We start from the raw sequence: 7,222 nt of genomic DNA on the forward strand, positions 1-7,222 counted from the left end.
TATATCCTGAAAATAAAATTAAGGGGATAAAGAGCAATCGTCGTATTGAATAGATAGAAATATGCAAAACTGAAGATGTATGAACAAGAATAAAAAGTTTGCAATATATATATATATATATATATATATATATATATATATATATATAATATATATATATAGATTAATGGGTATCCTTGTCATAGGAGGGATTTCTCTATGACGCTTTAAAATCACATGATTGAGCGACATTGTGGATGATCCGCTCTCGTTAAACTTGATCTACATATTCTAAAACCCAACACACCAAGTTGTGGGTGAACCGTCGTCGTTTGACCTTCATCCACTCGTATCAATTTTAACGGTTTTGAATGAATAGAACTTTTCACATGGCTCGATGGAGGGTCAAACGACGACGGATTCACCCCAAACTTGGTGTGTTGGGGTTTTAGAATATGTAGATCAAGTTCAACGGAGCGGATCATCCATAATGTCGCTCAATCATGTGATTTTAGCAGGCGTTAAGGAGGAATCCCCTCCTATGACAAGGATACCATTAATCTCATATTAATATAATATATAGAGAAGAGAGAGAAAGAGATTAATGGGTATCCTTGTCAATAGGGGATTTCCTCCTATGACGCCTCTAAAATCACATGATTGAGCGACATTGTGGATGATCCGCTCCGTTGAACTTGATCTACATATTCTAAAACCCCAACACACACAAGTTTTAGGTGAATGCGTCGTCGTTTGACCCTCCATCGAGCCATGTTAAAAGTTCTATTCATTCAAAACCGTTAAATTGATACGAGTGGATGAAGGGTCAAACGACAACGGGTTCACCCCAAACTTGGTGTTGGGTTTAGAATATGTAGATCAAGTTCAACGAGCGCGATCATCCACAATGTCGCGAATCATGTGAATTTAGAGGCGTCATAGGAGGAAATCCCCTCCTATGACAAGGATACCCATTAATCTCATATATATATATATATATATTATATATATATATATAATATAGAGAGAGAGAGAGAGAGAGAAATATGGATATGCTTGTACCAAACACATTAATTTATGCTGAACAATTTTTTGAAACAGACCCATTTAAAAAAAAATTAAAACCTACCCTTTTTTTTTTTTACAAAATCGACCGATTTTGTAATTAGCAGTTAATTAACCTTACAAACAGTCGGGGTTGCCAACCCCGACTATTTAGGAGGGTGTTAAACCCTAATTAGAAGCCTTAAAGCCTAAAAATTAATGTCCTAAATAGTCGGGGTTGTCAACCCCGACTGTTTAGGAATGTAATTAGACTGCTAATCACAAAATCGGGTCGGTTTTTGTAAATAAAAAAAAGGGGTCGGCTTTTAAAAAAATTTTAAATGAGTCTGTTTCAAAAAATTGTTCTTTTATGCTTGGTAGTGAGATGGCACAATCCCCTCCACTCATTCAAATGGTGGACCACATTCACTACGCCAAGAATTAGGCTGAGAAAAAAGGAGTATAACTCATTTCAGTATGCTGCTGATTACTGCCTCCTCTCCCCCTCCCATTTCTGGAGTAACTTACAGCAGTATGTGTTGTGTGCGGCGGAAGCCGATTCGGCAAGTCAATAGCACACACAAGAACCAATAAATAGATCACAATAGCACAAGCAACCCCAATCATAACAAGAACACAGTATATACGTGGTTCGGCAATTGCCTACGTCCACGGGGCAAGGAAGGGGGAGTTTTACTAATAGAAATTAAGGGGAATACAATTAGGGTTACAAATCTTACCACAAACCCACAACTAAGCTCTCTTAATCTCTCCAAATGGCTCCAACAATAGAAGCCCCAAATCACCTCTTTCAGCTGCTCAAAATCCTCTACCCTTAAACCATAAAAACGAGTTAAGGGTATATATACAACTCACAAACGAAATGGGTCTGGAAACCAAACCCAGCCCAAATCCGATACGACGGTCGACCGCGCAGGCATCGCGATCGACCGTGGCGGTCGACCGCATCAACTCCAGAGACTTCCCAAGACAACAGAAACTTTCGTGGTCGACCGCAGAGATCCAGAGGCACAGTGAGGTCCCGTGCATGCCGCCACGGTCGACCGCCAAAGGTGCAGAAACATAGTGAGGGCCCGTGCACGAATGCGGTCTATCGCCATAGACCCGCGGTCGACTGCCAAGCTGTCAAAATGACTCTTATGCTCCATCAACTGCTTTTTTCTGCCAATTCTACAAATCTCCACCTCGGCAAACGTTTTGCCAAAACTGAGCCGACATCAAAACACCCAAATGTCCCACTTGTTGCGTCCAATACGCCATGGAACCGATCCATGATAACGGACTCAATCCACAACAAGTCGGGACTCCAAAAGAGAGCTCAAACAATCTCACCCCCGATCAAACTCAACTAATACAACCGGCTGCATCAGCAAGACTGCTTACGTATCCTCTTGCCCAAGGAATCAAGCCGAACGTAGTTCATCCAAATGACCCCCAATGACCTCAACATCGAAGAATGTTCAATAAATTCAAACAATGACCAAACTTCACACCTGGAACAACTTTGGTCAACATATCAGCAGGGTTGTCCTTAGTATAGACCTTCTCCAACGTGACATCACCATCATCCAATATGTCACGTACAAAGTAAAATCTGACATCAATGTGCTTCGTGCGTGCATGGTAGAATTGGTTCTTCGCCAAATAAATAGCTGACATGCTATCACAATATACTTGAATGGTCTCCTGTGCAACCCCAAATCATCCAACAAACCATGCAGCCACAAAGCCTCCTTCACAGCTTCAGTCACCGTCATATACTCCGCCTCCGTAGTAGAGAGTGTCACTGTAGACTGAAGAGTGCATCTCCAACACACCGGTGCACTAGCCAATGTAAAAACATAACCTGTAGTGGACCGACACTTGTCAATATCTTCAGCATAGTCTGAATCCACGTAGCCAATACAATCTTGTCCTGTCTTATCATTCTTCTCAAATATCAACCCAACATCCACGGTACCCTTAATATACCGTAGAATCCACTTCACGACCTCCCAATGACCCTTCCTAGGGTTGTGTATGTACCTAGATACCATGCTCACGGTCTGTGACAAATCTGACCTCGTACACACCATAACATACATCAAGCTACCCACTGCACTGGCGTATGAAACTTTGGTCATGTAGTCCCGATCCTCCGGTGAAACTGGTAATATCAAAGCTGAAAGCTTGAAATGGGAAGCTAATGGAGTATTCACCACCTTGGCATTGCCCTCAAAACTGAATTTCTTCAGCATTTTTTGTAAGTAACTTCTCAGTGTAAGCTTCAATCTCTCCTTCACCCTGTCTCGCTCAATCTCCATACCCAATATTTTCTTAGCCTTTCTCAGGTTCTTCATCTCAAATTCAGATGACAACTCTTTTTTTAATTTCCCAATAACTGAAGTATTCCTGAAAGCAATGAGCATATCATCAACATATAATAACAAGTAAATGTGCTCACCATCCTGTAGCTTGCGTATATACACACACTGGTCATAAGGGCTCCTCGTGTACCCTTAGCCAATCATAAAGCTATCAAATCTCTTGTACCACTGTCGCAGTGATTATTTCAATCCATAAAAAGATTTTTCAATTTACACACCAAATTTTTTCTTCCTGCAGCTTTAAACCCCATGGCTTGTGTCATGTAGATCTCATCATCTAAGTCTCCATGTAGAAAGACCGTCTTCATGTCCATTTGGACCAAATCCAAATCCAGCTGTGCCACTAATGCCAATAGAATCTGAATCGACGAATGCTTCACAACGGGTGAAAACACCTCGTTATAATCAACACCCTCAAGATGTGCATATCCCTTGGCAACCAATCTGGCTTTGAACCGAATGTCCCTAATAGAAGATCCATCTTTTTTAGCATACACCCACTTGCAACCAATAGCTTTCTGACCCTTAGGTAGCTTTGTAAGTTCCTAAGTGCCGTTCTTCTGAAGAGATTGCATCTCCTCCATAGCATTCCTCCACCTAATAGAATCAGGGCTAGACTCTGCCTCCCTAAATATGGAAGGAACCAAATCATCAACGACCTCTACTGATAAAGCATATGCCACCATGACATCATCATATCTAGCTGGCCGACGAATCACTCTCCTCGGTCTATCTGCTGCAATGGACCCCTGAGCATGACCCTGCTCCTGAGTCTCACCATCCACTATATCCTCCAAATGCCCGGCTGTTATCTCATCTCCTCTCAGTTTCATCTCTGTAGGAACCTCAATGGATACAATGCTGTCTGGAGTGGGTGGAGTCACATCATCCTCTACCTGCTATGATATCCCTCCTGTCTGATTTTCCTCCACCTGCTGAGAAACTCAAGGCTTCATCATATACGCCTCATCAAATGTAACATCTCTACTAATGATCATCTTCTTATCTTGTGGATCCCATAATTTGAAGCCTTTGACACCTCTAAATCCCACAAAGACGGTCTTCCTCGCTCTCGGATTCAACTTTCCATCACTGACATGGAAATAAGCTGGACACCCAAATATCCGAAACGTCTCATAGTCACTAGCCACGGAACCAGACCAACGCTTCATCGGAGTCTTCCCCTGTCTCACAGTGCACGATAACCTATTAACAAGATGGCTCGCATAAACCAACGCCTCGGTCCAAAAGGATCTAGGCAATCCACTATGTGTCATCATCATTGTTTTAAATATCGGCCGATAATCGATATTATCGGCCGAGTTATCGGATTTAAGAGCTCTCCGCTAGGATAAGTTGGTTTTGTAATTGGTTATCGTTTTGGAGAGTTTATCGGCGAGTTATCGGCGTTATCGGTACTTATCGGCCGATAAGTAAGGCTTTTTTATCGGGATTATCGGCCGGGCATTTTGAGTTGGATTGTTGAGTTTTTAAACCCGACCCGACCCACTTTCTACAATTAGTTAGTGATTCTAAACATGATGGTTTACATTTTGGTATGTTTATATTTCATTAAGCATGGTTAGATTACATTTTTTAGTTATTATATTATATATATACACCATCCAGTATATCACTCCGATAAATACTACTTATCCCCGATATATCCCCGATTTCCGCTATCCGATAAGGATTTTGGCCATCCGATAAATCCCCGATAACCGATATTTAAAACCTTGGTCATCATACATCGTACCTTCTCCAGTAAGGTACGGTTCAATCTCTCAGCTATCCTGTTCTGTTACAGTGTCTCTCTAACTGTGAAGTGTCTTCAAATACCATGATCCCGGCAAAACTGCAGGAATGGACCTCTTATACTCTACCATTATCTGAACGAAAAGTCTTCACATTTCTACTTGTCCGCAGCTTCATTTTCTTCTTCCACTCCATAAATATATCCAGGACCTCTGTTTATGCTTCATTGTATATACATAATTCCTCCTGGAATAATCATCAATAAAAATAACAAAATAATTTACCCCACCAAGCGATGTGTGCTTGGAAGGGCCCCAAACATCTGTGTGAATGCAATCCAATATACTTTGGGTGTTGTGAATAGCGGTGTCGAACTTCACTTTAGTCTTCTTTCCAAGTATGCAATGCTCACACAGCTCCATCTTGTAGGTCTTCGCACCTTTCAATAGCCTCTGTTTTACCAATGACTATAGGGACTTATCACCTGTGTGTCCAAATCTCATGTGCCATAGGATGATAGTGTCCTCCTCGATGGTGACAGAAATAGTCAGACCCCTTGTAACTGTCTTGCCCTTCAAGTAGTATAGGTTGTTTTCCCTGATACCTCGCATCACCACCATGGACACCTTCATGACCTTCAATGTAGCATCCTCTAAGATCACTCTATAACCAGCTACCTCCAAAGTCCCAAGAGAAATGATGTTCTTCGTCAACTGCGGCACGAACCTTGCTTCTTTCAACTCTCTAGTCACCCCGTCATGCATTCTAATCCGGACTGAGCCAATCCCATTGATAGAACAAACGTGATCGTTCCTCATGAGCACCACATCCCCTCTTTTTAACTCAAAGTTGGTAAACCAATCCCTCTTAGGGCAAATGTGAAATGTAGCTCCCGAATCCAACATCCACTCCGTAGAGTCGGCATAACAAACTGACGACAGTGCGGGACAAGAATAACCGAAAGAATCCGAATTTGAAGTGTCGCCAACAACTTTAGCAACATTCACCTCTGAAGTTTGTACAGCTTTCCCCCTTTGCTTCCCGGTTCTATCCTTCAACTTTGGGCACTCATTCTTCCAATGTCCCTCTTCTTTGTAAAAGACACATTGATTTCTACCAATACTTTTATGATCATCCTTATTCTTAGATTTTGAGCGGTTGAACCTTTGACGGTTTGGACTACGGTCACGAACTGCTAATGCATCCCCCGATGCTTTCTCGGAGGGCTCACCATCATTCTTCCTCAGCTCATAATTCACTAACACCGAGGTCACCTCCTTGTAGCTAACTGTAGTTCGTCCATTTATCATAGTGAGAACAAACGTACCAAAAACATCCTCCGGCAACGAACACAATAGTAACATCACCTTGTCTTCATCCTCAACCATAATATCCACATTGTTCATATCCGAAATTAGCTTTGTGAAGTTGTTAACATGCTCTCAAATGGAAACTCCCCTCTTCTTCAAGTGAAGCTGATTCTCAATGCTCTTCGTCAAACATTTTTTATTGAATGTTTCCCACAATCTCTTCACCGACGTCTCATTCATCACATCATAAATGAGATCCGGCATAAAACATGACCGAATAACCCCACAAGCCCTACTATTCATTTCCTTCCAAACATTATCCTCCACATCTTCGGGTTTCTCTTGTAGCTCAAGAGTCTCCTCTAAATTTTGTGCATCCAATGCGTCCATTACTTGACACCTCCACAAACCGAAATTGATCTTACCGTCGAACTTCGGAACATCAATTTTTGTATTATTGATGCTCAAGCTTTGAATCGCCTTCGTCAAAGACGACCCCCGATGTGCTTAGTTCACCCATATTGTAGATCTACCTTTCCAAACAAGAATCCAACAGCGAATCCTTCGAACAAACTCCCAAATCAAACCCGGAGCTCTGATATCACTTGTTGTGCGTGGCGGAAGCCGATTCGACAAGACAATAGCATACATAAGAACCAATAAATAGATCACAATAGCACAAGTAACCCCAATCACAGCAAGAACACAGTATATACGTGGTTCGACCATTGCCTACGTCTACGGGGC

Source organism: Asparagus officinalis, chromosome 7 (genome assembly GCF_001876935.1).
Source record: "Asparagus officinalis chromosome 7, Aspof.V1, whole genome shotgun sequence".
Taxonomy (NCBI): Eukaryota; Viridiplantae; Streptophyta; class Magnoliopsida; order Asparagales; family Asparagaceae; genus Asparagus; species Asparagus officinalis.